General features: G+C 39.6%; 2 long non-coding RNA genes across 3 annotated transcripts in view; one reads left to right on the top strand and one right to left on the bottom strand.

Annotated features, from left to right (window-relative positions):
- The window catches only part of LOC138737630 (uncharacterized), a 91,779-nt gene that overhangs the window by 40,302 nt on the left and 34,429 nt on the right, over positions 1 to 17,048 (bottom strand). The gene's annotated exons all lie outside the window — the stretch shown is intronic.
- LOC138737629 (uncharacterized) lies at positions 8,108 to 10,064 on the top strand. Its single transcript, XR_011341086.1, has 2 exons — positions 8,108 to 8,194; positions 9,577 to 10,064. It is a non-coding gene; the product is annotated as an uncharacterized lncRNA (long non-coding RNA).

Raw genomic sequence — 17,048 nt, 5'->3', positions numbered from 1 at the left:
TATGTGAGTTGTGCACCCTTGAGTAAAAGGAATAGTCTCTCTCTGTAGGATTTAATAGCCTCCATACATCGATATGATTTAGATCCTTGATATATGAAATTGTGGTTTTTGCTGCTTTCATTCTCATAATTTTTCTTGTTGATTTTTTTAACATTGGGTCCAAGCAAAAATTAAAGTCTCCTCCAACTAATATATTTTGTCTTCCCTCTGCTGTTTATAAGAATATGTCCTTCATAAAGGCTTCATTGTCATAATTCAGGGCATAAATAATCATAAATGTCCATGGTTCTCCATAAATTTTACAGTGTGCCATTACATACCTTCCAGCTTGATCAATGGACGTATCTTCTATTAACCTTGGTGTATTTTTATTAAATTAAAATCACCATCACTCTTGCCTTTGAACCAAAGGAAGACAATATTATTTATCCAATCCATCCTCTTTTTAATTTATCATGTTCCAATTTTGTTAGATGTGTTAGTTCCAAAAAGATTATATCCACTTTCAATTTCTTTAAGTATGCCAAGACCCTCTTCCTCTTCACTGTTCCATTTATCCAATTAATATTAAGACTAATAAACTTTAGTGTTTTAACCATACCATTTTTCACACAAATATTTTATAGCAATAATATCTTCCCAATTTACCATTGTAACATGTTCCTTTGAAAAGACATTTCCAACACATACATTTCCTCTTTAAGAAAGACACACACATCCCTAGCTTGGCACTAGTACCTGGAAGTCTGCGTAAAAAGCACATGGGTTCTTCTTCTTCTGAAGAAACCCTCCCTTTTGCTCCTTCTTTTAAAATCGCTCCTCACCTGATGCCATCTCCCCCCCCCCCCACCATTGTCAGAGTTCCCACCTTTCAGTCTTTTCAGAACTCTATAAACCAATGCCTTTTCTTTTAACAGTGAAATTAAGATGGTTCAGTACTATTAGTAAAAATAAAAAGACACGTCTTTCAGTTAGTCCCGTTTTGAAATGGTCTTTTCAATCCTTTCAGCTGGTGAAATTAACCTTTTTATAACTTTCTTAAAAATTCTACCACTTCTTTATTCTTGAAAGTTTGTCGATAACCTTCTGAGACACCCACCCTCAGCATTGTTGGATAAATAATTGAATATTTAAATTTTTTAGAAAGCTGTTGCCTCATCAAATTCCTTTCTTTGTTTGACCAAGGCATGGATGAAGTCCTGGAAAAAATGGAAAAACCTTACTTTTGTATTGTTCACCACTAATGGGTCATTATTATTTTTAAAATATTCATATGCTGCTCCCAAGATCACATCTATCTCTCCTGATAACTTAAAAGTCTTACCAGGACTGGTCATCATTGCTCTTCACCGGTTCTTCTGGGGCTAGAGAGCCCTTTCAATTTTCAGCTTTGCATTTAACTTGCTTTGTCACAGCATTTGTGGGATCCATGTTTCAATGAAACTCACTGGGTCTTTTCCCTCTATTCCTTCTCTCAGTCCAATGATTCTTACATTGTTATGTCTGCTAAAATTTTCCATATGGTTGATCTTTGTACATCAGTCCTTTCTTTTGTGTCCCATATTTTTGCTTTTTCTTCCAGAGCCTGCAGCCTGTCTTTTGTCCAACTCAGCCTCTGAATGAGTCATCTGTTTATTTAAGTCTTCCACAACTTTTTTTTATTTCTGTTAACTTCTCTGATATATATACCATCGCTGATTTCATACTGTATAAATTTTCCGTCACTTTCAGCATGATGGCTATATCTTGGGCTGACTCCCCAGCTCTGCTGGCTTTAACCGGACCCAAGGCCCCTGCTGAGTTCCTCCTCATCAGGCTTCCATTCGATATTCTTGGCTGACGTGTAACTTCTTCAGTTTTTGTTTTTGGTTGCCTTTAGTACTTCTTTTATTCATTTTTGACAATAACATTCTGGTTTGTGAGCTTTTAAACCATGTTTTTAATACATTTTAAGGAGGGCTCTTTCAAAACACTTCTACTTAGCTCATTAGCATGGCTACGCCCCCTTGAAAAAAATTGTGTTCAGTGTAATCAAGATGCCAAATGGTCAGTACTCAACTCCTGAAGTGATGTCAGTTCCTGAACTTTACTGAAGCTGTACTCTATTAAACTGAATGCACTGAAGTATTTTGGGGGCTTGTTATGATTCAAAATAATTTTAATTTCTCATATTTTTCCCTGTATTTTTCATGTCTGCATATTAGCAGTTAAAGAATGGGCGAGTCCTACACAATCAAACTGGAACATGCTGGAAGTATGCAAAATAGATGAATGGTTTGAGTCTTATTCAGAAATGGAAAATGAAGGAGATAATTTTAATAAAACAAAAGGAGGATTGAGGAGAAAGCAATAAAAGTTACAGTAAAGGTGTCAAAGAATTTCACGGCCTGAAAACTGCTTGGGAAGACTGCATAGAACTGGAAACCTGTGGATATAATCAAAGATGATCATAGTCAGACAAAGAAATAGCATTAAAAAATCAGAGAGGGTGAAAAGACCCCAAAACAGCACTGAAAAAGTAAAGGGTCAACACAAAGGAGGAGGATGACATGGTGTGAAATGGGACAAACTAAATGGGAGATCATTAGTCTATAGATCCCTGTGACATGCTTGCTTTAATAGGTTGGGGCATAGATTATATGAGTTAGTTTATGTTGCAATTATTAAATCACACTTGGAATATTCTGTGCAATTCTGGTCACTGCACTTTTGGAAAGATTCAGTCCCAATGGAGAGGTTCCAGAGGAGATTCACCGGAATGCTATCCAAATTAGAGGACTTTAATTGTAGGGAGAGATTGGGTAGTCTGGGCTTATTTTCCTTGGAGTGGAGGAAGATGAGTATTGATATGATAAAATCATAAGGAGGCATAGATGGACAGAATCTTTTTTCCCATGTTTGGTGTGTCAAAAACAAGAGGGCATGGGACCAAGGTGAGAGAAGGAGTTTGAGGGAGAATTTCACACAGATATCTGGTGTTCATGACTAGAGGAGGTGATGGAGTCAGCAATAATCACCATGTTTGAGAGACATTCAGCCAGGAACTTAAGGCATAGAAGGATACCAATCTAATGTAAGCAAGTCGAGTTAATGCAGATGGTCAAAAAGGTCAGCATGGACATGTTGGTGCAAAGAGCCATTCTGAGCAGTACAACTCTGCATGATAGCTCAGGCTGGACTGTGATAAAGCTTATGCTTAGATGAAGGGACAATCGAGAAGAAGAATAGATTGTGAGGCCTAAATTTGACACTGTTGTGCTTGCTTCATGGATAATAGTTTAGCATTAGGGAGACCCTGTACTTAATTTCTGAACATGCCCATTCAACTGCCAAATTCAGCAGATGATGTGGGGCAGTGCCTGTGATGTGGATACGTCCATGTTCATGTCCATGAAATGGAGGTCCTCTGGAGAAGAGCATGGCATGGCTCTAGGGCGGTAGTGGATGCGGATCAGAAAGAGGAAATTGGGCTCAGTAATGTGCACAGAGAGGAAAGGTACTGATGAAGCTGGAGGTCTGGCAAATGAGATGGGTATAGTCATCAGAAAACCCTCTTTTTGAATGGACTCCTCCCTGCCTTCTAGTTCTTGATATTTAATGCTTGTGGGAAGAAAGGAAAGTACCTCTTATTTCTGTACTCCAGTAGGTCACATTGTAGATCAGTTTCGCAGAGTTCCCAGTTAGCCCTATCCAAAGTTGATCTTGGCACTGCTTCTCCTTAATGGTGATAGCTTCACCATTGATATGACCCCCTGACTCACTTTTGAACATAGTCAGGCTGTCAAATCCTATGTTGCTGCTTAGGAATACAGAAATTCCTCCACAAAGTCTGCTCCTGTTTTAACTAGGGGGAAGGTGTTGGGAAAAAAAAATCTACTTGCACCAGGAGTATGAAAGAATATGATTTATTTTTGCAGTCAACCTACTGTCAATGCACACAAACTTTGTGCATGTGCGTGTTAGAAGGGAGGAGCTGAAAAATGTTTTAAATGTCTTTACATCCTTGCCCCGGGAATCCAACTTAGCCTCCCCTGCCTATGCAGTGTGCTGCTACGCAAAGAACATCCCAATCTCCAAATGCAATTGAGTACGATGGTGGGAAGAAGCAGGGCATCCTTGGAGAAAATGGGCAAATGGCAGTGAAAACCATGTTTGGGACAATTTCTTATAAATTTCCAACAAAAGAAGAGCAGGAGAGATCTGTAGAAATTTCAGCTCCTAATTTGGATGTCTGACCAGGACCAGGGTCACCTTCTGTGACCATTTGGGAGTTCCCATAAGCAGGTTGGGTCTGATTGCCTACTAGTGTATGAAAACTTCTTCTCTATCAGGAACTCCGAGGATGGAAGAATGTAGTCAAAAAATTGTGTCCCTTCATTTCATGGCTCATTGCTTTGGGACGACAATATGATGTGCAATGATATCACTGTTTTAAACTGGGGCATAAAAACAGATTAGAAACATGTTTATGCTTTTGAATATAATTATACTTGAATGCCATGACATTAAAGTTTTAATCTAACCTATGTGAGTGAAATTTAATCTATTGATCAATAGTGTATGATTGTAAAATTCTAAATGTAGATGTTGAGAACAGTTAACAGATAATATTATCATTTTAATAATTCATTTATAATTGAAATAGAAAATTTAAATTCAAAGAGGGCGGAATTGGCATGTTATTAGTTCAGCAACAGGGATTTGTCAGCCTGGCAGAAATAACATAGCAACAGGCTTTGGATTAATCTGGCGGCAGCCCAGCGTATTGTTGTCTCTGTAGCTGCAGCTGCCCTCATCACTGTTCTAAGTTCCTGCATAAACAATTCCTCAGCCATGATGTTTTCTCATTCATTTGGCATCTTAGAATTGCAGGGTCAAACAACATGGAAGCAGCCCCTTTGGCTCGCTGATTCCGCAGACAGCATCCTATGCTGACTCCATTTTTCACTGACTCTTCCCCGATTTCTCCACTTCTCTGTACAATTGGAGGCAGTTTGCACTGACCGATTAACTCACCAACCTGCATATCGCTGAGATGTGGGAGGAAACTGAAGTACCCGAAGAAACCAGTCCCATCGTGTCTCTGATCGAACGTAATGTTAGCAAGACTGTTGAACCTGCATCAGGAGCTGGATTTCTGAGTTACAGCTTCATGAACTTGTACAATTGAGGTATGTTTCTGTCAGAGAAACCATACTATACCAAAATAATAACATTGAGCAGATCTTGTACATCTCCATGTTTCACTTAGGCTGTACTTAAAACAACATACAAGAGAAATTCAGCAGGTCCAGCAGCGAGATGGAGATAATAGTTCAGATCCATGACCTTCTAGAAAAGGTGATCTGCCTGAAACATTGTCTCTCACTCTCTCTTCACTGATGGTCCACACCTGTGGAATTTTACCAGCACTTTCTGCTTTGTCTCAGACTTTAGACTCTGCAGAGTTTTGCTTCTGTGTCATTTGATCAGCTAACTGTTATATACGATCATATCATGAAAGAAAATTGATATTCTGCAAATTGAAACTGTGAAGAAGCCAAGTGTGACATTACAATTGAAGTTGCTGAGCTAGATCATGTAACTGGTATCAAAATTCCCCATATTTGAGTACACAAAAGCACATGAAAATATGACCAAGAATGTGGTGATATGACCACCAGCCTACTGCAGGGGGCGATCTCTGTACCTGCAGGAAGACCATCTAAGGGGATGACTCCACCTGGCCTGCTGTCAATCAGCCATCCTAAATATAGACCTGAGCTGGCCCCTCCTGAGCCAATCACACGGGACCCACCAAGGCATGAATTGGTGTTCAGATTTTGACTGGAATAAAGCCTGTTGTACAGTCTTTTGAGTTTTGTGCTTGCCTGCTGCTACCTCGGCACACCACAATTTATTCCAATAAAATTTTAAAGAACGACCATGGAGAAGTTCCTGTCGATCAGGAGCCTGGAGATTGACCCTCAACACCCAGAAGCTCAAGCACGGTTTGAGATCTGGAGGCATGCTACCTCAGTGCACCACAAAGAGTAGGTCATCAGGCCTCTCAAACCTTATGGTCAAGCTGGTCTCTGGTCCTCTCCTTGCCTGTCCCTCATAACCCTCAATTCCTTGATTATCCTTAAATTTATCTTGTGATCTGGCCTCCACTATCCATAGGAGCAGAGTATTCCAGAGATCCACTGCTATCTGTGAGAAGAAATTTCATTATTTTAAATGCCCAGCCCTTGTGATTTTGCAGCTCACCTGCATCTATGCATCTGATGGGTTAGCTTGAGAGATAATGATACAGCAATTTAAGATCTCCATTTTCGTTTGAAATAAAACGGAGCCCACTTAATTATTTAAGACAGACAAAGTGTGTCGCTTCTCTCTGCTTCTTGCTATCAAAGCATGTGAATGTTTTAAATTCATTATTTTTCACTATTTGGCTTATTACTGGCAAATCCCGATATCCTGGGAAGGTTTTATTTGGCCAGCATGTCAAGCATTTAGATATGATAATGCAGAAGGAGGACAATATTATCTTCTGAAAAGCTGGCAGGAGCAAATTATGAATGGGTTAAAGGTGCCATGACACAAATGACTCTCTCTTTTATGAAAACTACTGTGAATTTGATAAACTGAATGCTCAGTACTACCCACTGAAATTTATTTTGAATATTTTAACTTATTTTCTGCTGAAATTGACTGAGCGAAGTACTGAGTATTTAGTTTATCAAATTCACAGTAGTTTTCATAAAGGAGAGACTCTTTGTGCAGTGGCACCTTTAACCCATTCATAATTTGCTCCTGCCAGCTTTTCACTAGATGAGACAGAGGAAGTGATTCAGAAGAGAGTCATTGTAAAGGAAGAGGGTGAAGTTGAACATGCTAACTTGGGAGAGAAGGTGGGCACTGGGGGATGTGCAATGGTGTTGGCAATCAACCATGTTAATGGTTTGGAGATCCTTGTTATTTGTGAATGAGATACAGTCTCATGAATGATCATTGGGTGACATAGATGGATCCAAAAACTTGGCAAAATCCCGTGTCCTCTGCAAAATCCAGATCGTTTCTCTTTGCTTCTTGCTGTCAGTCAAGAAAGAGATGTGCATGCACTGCCCAGCACAGAACATGAGTTGCTTTCCTAACAAAAAAAAATCAGTTGAAGCAATGTCACTGTCTGTTCTAAGACATGCCAGCCCTAGTGCTGAGAAATGCCAGCAGTGGAAATGTCGTAGCTGACTGTGGTCTCTTGGTTGTGCTGGTTTGTTGATGATCTTGCTGGAGGAAGCAACGAAACTTGACATTTTCCAAGCTAAGCAAAATCTTTCCATGCCCTACCTTTCTGAGCAATCCCAGGTTATTGGCATTTAAGTTCTGTTGGGAAAATAATTCATCTAGCTCAGTTCACCTCCTGCTCTTTCGCTTCCTAATGAGGAGTACAGATGTTTAAACAATTTTGTGTCAACTTTAAAATCATTCGAGTAACAAAAAGCACTACCTAATTTTCAACTGACTTCCCGTTTTTGCTACATTTGGAAGCTGGTGAGGAACTAACCAATCATAAACCTAGAGAATCAGTTCAATTGCACTTACATTTTATGGTCAAATCACCTAGAAGAGCTGGTATGCGCTTTGTTTTTAATTTTAGGAGGAATTACTGACCATTAAAAATAATCATTCTTGTGGAGGGTGATGGAACAATTGGAAGGTTGAGACATTTTTTAAAATTTGAAATAATTTTCTGTGGGGAATTGGACCGAAGAGGAGTTGAGGCCTGGGGTGGATTGGCCATTATCCTACAAAAAGAGAAGGCAGGTTTGATGGATCCAAAGGCCTATTCTTGCTCCTATTTTCTTGTGCATATTACCCCTCCATAAATCTTCGTCCGCGAAGCCAAGCCAAAGAAGATTACCAGGTAGGATTCACCTCAGTATGGCAATCGTCTTCCCTGCTGGATTTGAACAAATAATGACATCATCAACAAACATAATGTCCACCTTTGGTTTATGTTTAGAACTTGGAGGAACAATGTGCAAACTTTGACCTTTATGACTCACAAACAAGATGCAAAGTCCAGTGCAATTTGGATAGGGGACAATGAATTAAAGGAGCTTCAATGAACTGTAAATATGTGGCTGTTTGCTTCTGCCTGTATAGATGCTTTGCATATTTCAAACATCATTGTTTAATCTCTCTTGAAAGAGTATGTGTCCAATAATCTGACACTCTTGGGACTTTGGTGCTGGGCTGTCAGATTTTCCTATTGATATCCTAACACACATTTCATTCAATATTGATTAGATGTTATGCAGTATTGTACAGTACAATTCTGATTATCCGAAATAGTCAGGACTGGGCCCATTAGCAACAGCAAATCACTTGTAAAAGTGTTTATATAAAAACAAGGCTTGTTATGCATTAATGTTTAATTCTCATCAAAAAAATGCTGGCACCGTCAATCACTGGCACCTTTCCATTGATTTCCCGCTCGTGTCGGTAGCCTGAGGGTCCTGGTCCTGCCTGGGAGCTTGAGGTCCCCTCTGCCACAGGGAGGCCGAGATCCGCTGTTGCTACCGTTGGGAGCCCGAGGTCCGCTGCTGTCAGCGCTGGGAGCCCGACGCCCCCAACCAGTTCAGCTCCAAAAAAATTTTGGATAACAGGATTTTGGAGAATCCGATTTCGGATAATCAGAGTTGTACTGTAATAAATTTCCCAGTGAATCCAGTCTCCACTGAGTGTTGGACATTGCAGAGAACAGGAATCCTGGTGAATTTTGATGCAGCCAGGAAGCCCAGGCCTTGGTAACTATCAGGCAGCACAGGAATCCCAGCTCCAATGACTTTCAATGCAGGGCATGAACTAGGGCCTGATTGAGCACTGTAGGAAAGTCACTGGTGAACTAGGTGCTGAGCCATCAAAATTTGTGAACAGTCAGATGAAAGATTATCAGAGTTTTACTGAAATCAATGTAGCAATTCACAAGAGGTACCTTCTGTGATCTCTGCAGAGAGATGAACCATAACCTCACAGTAGCCTGGGGCTAATCCCAACACAGTATTCCAGGCATGTCTATAATTGCAGGGCAGTCAGTGTGTGGTTACCCTTAACTTGAAATGATTCATCTCCATGGCAGCCTGTCAGCACTGGAGAGGATTTTTAAGATTAAGTTACACTTCCCAGAATTCCCAGAGGTAAAGATGCAAGACCCCTGCAGGTAGCTGTCACTGAGTGCCATGCCAGTCACTTTTTTGTTTGATACAATTGGAGTGAAAGTCACTCTCACAATTTTTTTCAAAGGCACTTTTCACTTTTTTTTGGGGGGGGTGGGGGAGTAACCTTGTTATTAGTGCCAGGTGAGCATAGCAAATTAAGATAGAGTCATAGAGAGAAATATAGCATGGAAGCAGGTGATTGGCTCATCGGAGTCTCTACTGACCATCAGTCACCCACTTACACTGGTCCTACATTCATTTTTAATTAACCCTGATTCTCACCAATTCTCCAGATTTGACTGTTCACTTACATTAGGGGCAATTGGCAATAGCCAGTTAACCTAATGGACCACATATCTTTGCAATATGGCAGGAAACTGGATCACCCAGAGGAAAAAACCCACACAAGCAGTCAGAAAAGATGCAAACTTTATGTAGACAGCGCTTGGAATCAGAATTGTGCCCAGCCTCTGGCTTTGTGAGACAATGGATCGACAAACTGCAGCGCCATACTGCCCATCAAATCCAAGATCTCGGTGATGGTCTATGTACCTGATGTTTAAATGCTCACAAGAAAGTGAAGGATCCTGAACACTTATGCAGCAATGCTCTATCCACAGGTTAGGCTTATGGCCAAGGAGTAGAATTGTCAGTGGAATGCAGGCAAATATGGAAGCAGTATATTGATCATAATGAACTTGATGAACAATAAGTTTGTTTCAGCCAAAAGCACTGGGCATCTGGGATTTACAGTGATGACATAAAAGATTGTAATTTGGCAAGAATGTGGTGATAAGGCAACAATTTCATCTCCCTTGATGTTTGATTTCACGTAAACAGGATAAACAGGTTGAAAAATCACATTGCGTGTATTTTAATTCAGCATCTGTATTTGCAATACAGTATTGTATTTAAGTATCATTTTGATTCATCTTTAAACATTCAGTGTTTAAAGCAAATCATTAAATGGCAATAATTTTATCAATCTGAATATAAGCAGATGTCAATAGATTGTTCATGAATCTACTCAATAACATACAAAGTAGACAGGGGTAATAAAAATATAGGTATGTTAATTCTAAACACATAAAATCTTACAGGCTCATTTTGTGGCCATAAAATAACCCTTTAATTCAGTGTTAACAGTTTATATGGTGGGCTGATAAATGAGAAGGGTAAAAGTTTTGCAAATTCTTTTTAAAAATTGGAGACATGGCACGGAACTTCATCACCAAAGTTAACTTTGTGGTTCAATTGGAGCAGTGTTTGGTTTAATCACACAAAGGTGACATAAGTTTTGATTGAAAACTCTACACTTTTAGATTTTGCTCCTGAATCTAATTTCACCACAAACTTGTGAACTGAAACATTCACAATGCAGGAGTTGAAAGTTCTCGGGAAACTGAAGTTTGTCCACCTTCCGTTCAATTCCAGATTGATGCCAGCCCAACGCAAAACTTGTCTATAATTTGAAGTTAGTAGCAATCTAACTCAAAGAAGGAGCTAGAAAGTAAACTGCCTGATTGTGGAGTACATGATGCTGATAGAGAAAAATAATTTGCCTGGGAGCCAAGTCTAGTTTTCATTAAATTATTGGAAAATCACATAGCACATACTCTAATCTCCAATATATGCCTTTAACGGTGTCTAGGAATCTCCTCAGGGATACAGAGTAGGAAAGATACTTCCAATGATCAAAATTGGAAAATCAGTTCCAGTCATTATTTGTAATCTTCACTTTAAAAGAAGCCTGTCATGCAGAAAACGAGGTGAAATTTCTTATTGATGTCACGTTTTGATGGGATGCAGTTGAGTTTTCTTGTTTTGTACGTTATCTACAAGCTAAAGCAGGCAGATTCCAGAGAACTCAAATACGGTTAATGAAAGAAACTCTTTGTGCTTTATTTTCAAGAGTGAATAAGTGCATCAAGCATTGCAAATGCCACAATACCAGTTCCAGTACCGCATTAACTCTCCAGCAACATGACTGTTAAGCTAACAAAATCCAAACTTCCAAACAACCTTTTGTTAAGACAAGTCCTTGAAAATTGGTTCTGCAGTAGACTGAATGCAAAAAAAAAATCTACTTTTATGATTAGATTTGTATTTGTGTTTAAATTGGTTGAGGCATATATTTTACGTGGTGGTGATCGGAATTTGCCAACCTGTTATACCTGATTCAATGTATCATCCACAGCATTACTTCATATTGAGGCTCTCTGCCCGTTGGGGCAATTTTAAATGAGCCTCCACCTATTTGCCCTTCACAGACAGCCATTCATTAAGAATGCCAGCCTAGGATCTGCTGTGATTTTCCTTGAGTTGCATTGAATTTTAAATAATCCTTCCTCGACCAGAGGAGTCCCTTATTAGGCCTCCAATTTGTTTCAAACATTGAGATAGACTGCTGACAATACTGTATATCTTGTCTCTTTCCAACCTCATCAATCGAAGTGGGTTCTCACTGTGATTAATTATAAAGCAATATCTACTTTCAACTTTTTAAATATAAGCCAAAACTCTCTTTCTCAATCAGATTATTAAGTCCATTAACATTAAGGTGGAATTATCCTTCAAGTGTATGAGACCCTCACACTGCTCAGATAAATTTAAGAATTGTGTACAAATGGGTGTGGCATGATGGTGTCAGTGGGAGATGTGGGAAGGCACCTCTCCCAGCAGAACTTTTCGAAACCTGACCAAAAAGTTTTTTTAGATTAAAATAATAATACTAAGATTTTTTGGAGCTATTATAAACATTGCTGGTAGCAGTCATGAGGAAGACAAAACAACAGACTGGGGAAAAAGTGACTTTGAAACAAACAGCAACTACAGAAGATTCCTTTTTTAATTTGGCACAGGCATACAAAAAGGTAATGATTGGAGTAGATTTTAATTGTTGTCTGGATCCACTATTATATAAATCTCCAAAGATAGTGACTAGATCCAAAGGCAAAACAAATTTTAGTATTAATGAAGGAAATGAATTTAGTTGATATTTGGAAAAGGTTGAATCCTAAGGAAAAAGATTTTTAATTTGATTCATCCCGATGTGATTCTTATTCTAGAATAGATCTTTTTTTTCTTATCGGTTTATTTGCAAGGACACGTATAGTATCCACTGAATATAAAAGTAGAATATTGTCAGATTATTCTCTTTTATTATTAACACGTACAGCTTCAGAAAAAAAATAGAAACTACATATTGGTGGAGATTTCATTCTTTATTATTAAGAAATGTAGAGTTTTGTAATTTTATAAGAGATCAAACACAATAATATTTACAAACAAATACAGATTCATTTAATAGTAAATTTGTTTTGTGGAATGCTTTAAAAGCATATTTAAGAGGACAAATTATTATCTTTTTGACTAAAGTTAAGAAACAGTATTCTAGCAAAGTGGATAAATTGGTAAAGGAGATAGAAAATTTAGAAAAAAGATTTATAGCAGAATTCAATGGAGACCAAAAAGATACAATTGTTAAATAATCTTGAAGAAGTATGTAAAATTCTGCAATAATATGCAGATTAGATTTACAAGACATTCAATAGGAGCAATGCTTTTTAGCGATGTGGAAATATTAGTGAAACTGAAAATATTCTCCTTGGAGCAGAGGTGAGAGTTAATAGCAGTGTTAAAAATTACAAACACTTCAGGCAAAGCAATATTTTTGGTGGATGCATGATTATGACAACAGGCAAAAAAAAGAGGTTGAAAATGATAAATGTTTTACACATTAGGCCCTTTTAAAACTCCTGTGTAAAATGGGGTTAAGTAGGCCATTTACACAGTTAGCGCCCCAATTTGAAAGGGCCCAACCGGGTCAACCCCGTCGGAACCAAACTGGATCTCTGATCTACTTCACAGGCAGTCAACGAATCCAGTTAAACTTACCTAGGTCTCGTCCATGGCCAATTTGAAAAGAAAAATGGCTATCCCGCTAGTTGTGGTGACATTAGCACTAGCAAGTGTGTGTCACCAGGCAGCCAGCATCTGAACATCCAGCAGTACTTCCAGTGAGTGCGTGATGCATCATCATGGGGTAAGGATCCCAACTAAATCAGTAGGTTGTGATTTAATGGGTCCGTCCCGCTGCGATTTGAAAGTTGCTTCCAGTATCTTTTCCCCAGTAATCGCATCTGGGTCCCAGGAGGGCCACTTAGGTGCTCCAATTTGAAAGGGCCTATTGACATGACGAACAGGAATGTTCTCCTTGACGGAGTGCTGGAAGGTCATTTAATAGCAATTTTTGAACTGTGAAATAAATTCTAGCTAAAGCAAAAGAGCAGGGATCCTTCTGATCTACATACTTTTATGAAACTAGGCATTGTAAAAATATGGAGCACACAAGGAACCTATTTAACTCATTATGTCTCTGAATGAGTGATCCAATCAAGCCCACTCCTCTGCTCCTTCTCCTTAATCCTGCAGATTTCTTATTTCTCTGGTCATGGGAAATGCATTTTTCTAAGATGTTGTCCTATGATGTGAGGCTGCATCTTCTCCACCACATCACCTCTTTGACATTTTTTTTTACAAGGGGTTGAGAAAAATGTGGGCTCATTCTTCTCCCACAGACAAATTGGCAACAGAGTGAAAATATTGTCCACCAACGTGAATCCATGGTGACCCATCACAAATTTTACTGGGCGAATTGGAGCAGAACGTACCATGTGAGCATTTAAATGGCCACAACTAGTTGGAAGGCAGCAGCATTTTCTGGCCAGCAGTGTCGTTAGCAGGGTAAGAATGATAGTTACATCTCCAAATGATGTCTGCTGAAGTAAGTCTTGACGAGCTGACAAGAGTCTTTAGGGACAATCAATTTAACCTATATCTCTTTGAGAACTAATACCGATGAGACCTTACCAAGGCAATTGTATTAGCTTTCATTGTCTGTGATAGAATCCTGACTCAGATTTCAGATTTGTTCTCAGATGATATACATGTCAATCCTAAGATTCTTTTTCCTACAGTCCAGACAGAATTATCGTTTATTTGTAGTGCAAAAGAAAACTGTACACTATGTACACATGTAAACAAACAAACAAATGTAAACCACTGACTGTGTAATACAGAGAGGAGAAAAAGAAACAATAAAGTGGAAAAGTAAGAGTCCTTAAATGAGTCCCTGATTGAGCCTCTTGTTGAGGAGTCTGATGGTGGAGGGGTAAGAACCTGGTGGTGCGAATCTTGAGGCACCAGATACCTCTTTCCTGATGGTGGTAGTGAGAACAGAGCATATGCTGGGTGGTCTGGATCCTTGATGATTGCTGCTGCTCTCCCAGGGCAACGTTCCCAGTGGATGTTCTCAATGGTGGGAAGGGGGACTGCCTGAGATGTCCTGGGCTGGGTCCACTAAGTTTTGCAGGGCTTTATACTTGGGGATATTGGTGTCCCCATACTAGACCATGATACAGCTGGTCAGCACATTTTCCACCACGCATCTGTAGAAATTTGCAAGGGTTTCCGATGTCATACCAAAGCTCTGCAAACACATGAGGAAGGAGAGGCACTGATGTGCTTTCTTCACGATGCCATTAGTGTGTTGGATCCAGGAAAGGTCCTCTGAGATAGTGACTCACAAGAACTTAAATTTACTCACCATCTACACCTTTGATCCCTCAATGATCACTGGATCAAACCCCTCTGGTTTTCCCTTTCCTGAAATCAAAAATCAGCTCCTTGGTTTTGGTGACATTGAGTGCCAGGTTGTTGTTGGTCACCATTCAGCCAAGTTTTCAATCTCCCTCCTGTGTGCTGACTCATCCCCTTCCTTTATACAACCCACTTCCCTGGGATCGTCCACAAATTTGTAGATGGTGTAATTTTCATCCAAGCCACACAGATGTAGGTGTAAAGCAGGTAGAGCAGGGGGCTAAGAATGCAGCTCTGAGGTGCTCTGGTACTGATGGAGATTGTTCTTACCAATCCTCACTGATTGTGGACTGTAGGTTAGGAAATCAAGGATCCAATTGCACAGTCTGATGTTGAGTACCAGGTCTTGGAGTTTGCTGATCAGTTTTGAGGGGATGATGGTGTTAAATGCCAAACTGTAGGCGATAAAGAGCATCCCGTCCAGGTGTTTCATAGCTTTCTGTAGAGCCAGTGAGATGACATCCACCATAGACCTGTTGCTACGATAGGTGAACTGGACCATATCCATGTTGCAGCTCAGTCAGGAGCTGATATGTTTCAACAGCAGCTTTTCAAGACACTTCTTCACTGTTGATGCGTATGCTGCTGGTCGATAGTCTTTTAGGTAGGTTACCATTCTTTTCTTGGGTACAGATACAATTGATGCCTGTTTGATACAGGGTATCATGCCCTGCCAGAGTGAGATATTGAAGATATCCGTGAATACATTGATAAGTTGGCCAGCACAGAGTTTTACTACTCAGCCAGGTACTCCGTCTGGACAGGATGCTTTCTTCGTATTCACTGTCTTGAAGGCAACCCGCACATCATCCTCGAATATGGACAGGAGGGGACGATCAGGGGGCATGGGGGTGCACAATGTTGGTTCTTTCTTGTACTTATGGTCGAATTGGCCAAAGGAAGCACTGAATTCACCAAGAATTGAAGCTTTTCAATCTCCTACTGCCCCAGATTTTGTTTTGGCCCTCTCTTTACATGATCTCTTATGCTTACATGGAAGAGATTATGTGTGTACTCTTTGCTAATACTTTAACTGTTTCTTTGCTTTGAAGCACCATTGTACTTCAGTTGGAGAGCAGAGTATTTGACATTGTTGCATTACCAAGGTGGGTTACTGAAGGCCATTACGGCATAGAAAGTGACCATTTGGCCCAGTAAATCCAACAAACTCCACCCTTCATCCCCATCATTGCTCTGCAAATTTAGTTCCCACAGATGCCCAACCAGTCATTCAAGAAAACTACCCATATCCATTTCATGGCTTCATCAAATTCTTTTCTCATTCTGGAGATGAGAGCAGCTGATCACTTCAAAAGTCCAGCTAGGAGGCAAAAGCACTGAGTGTGCACGAAAAAGAGGTCTTGTGAACGATGAATTGTCTGTGGAAGAGATGGGAGTGAGAGGACCATAGAAGTTGTCGATTTGGTGTCTTTTTCCAAGAAAAACAGCTGTTAAAGCTTTGAAATCGGTGACAATATTTTTGAAGTATGTTTTTTAATGTCACATCCCTTTTTAACAGAAAACTGGTCCTACTGTTTTTATATTAACTCCATACAGCTACTGCCTCAGGGGTTACATATGTACTTTGCTGAGTTCAACATTAGCTCACAGTCTGATTATTGCTTCTAATCAGTTCCAGTTGTTCACTGATTTAAAGCGTTTTACACTGAAAGATATTCTTAACGTACTTTTAATTTCATTAAATGTGAAGATTGAAATGAACTCATTACATTTCTTAAACAAGCTGAACTCTCAACATTCAACATGTCCAGTTAAATACAATTAAAACAAGATATAGAATCTTTATGGGTTGAGTTAAGAAATGGCAAGGTTAAAAAAGCAATGTTGACTGTTTGTACAGACCTCCAAACAGAAGGCACGATATGGACAAAAAAAATGCAGTCGCAGATAGAAAAGGGATGGCAGAACACAATGTTATGGTTGCCATGAGGGATTTTAACATGCAAATAGATTGGGAAAACCAGGTTGCGACTGGATCTCAAGGGAGAGATTTTGTAGAAAGCCTATGAAATGGCTTTTTAGAACAGCTTGTTGATGAGTCCACTAGAGGATCAGCTGTTCTGGATTGGGTGCTGTATAATGCACCCAAGGTGAGTATAGAGCTTAGACTAAAGGAACCATTAGGGGGCAGTGATCACAATATGATTGAATTCAATTTGAGAT

This window comes from Narcine bancroftii, chromosome 6 (assembly GCF_036971445.1).
Source record: "Narcine bancroftii isolate sNarBan1 chromosome 6, sNarBan1.hap1, whole genome shotgun sequence".
NCBI lineage: Eukaryota > Metazoa > Chordata > Chondrichthyes > Torpediniformes > Narcinidae > Narcine > Narcine bancroftii.
This window is presented reverse-complemented; position numbering and strand designations above follow the sequence as displayed.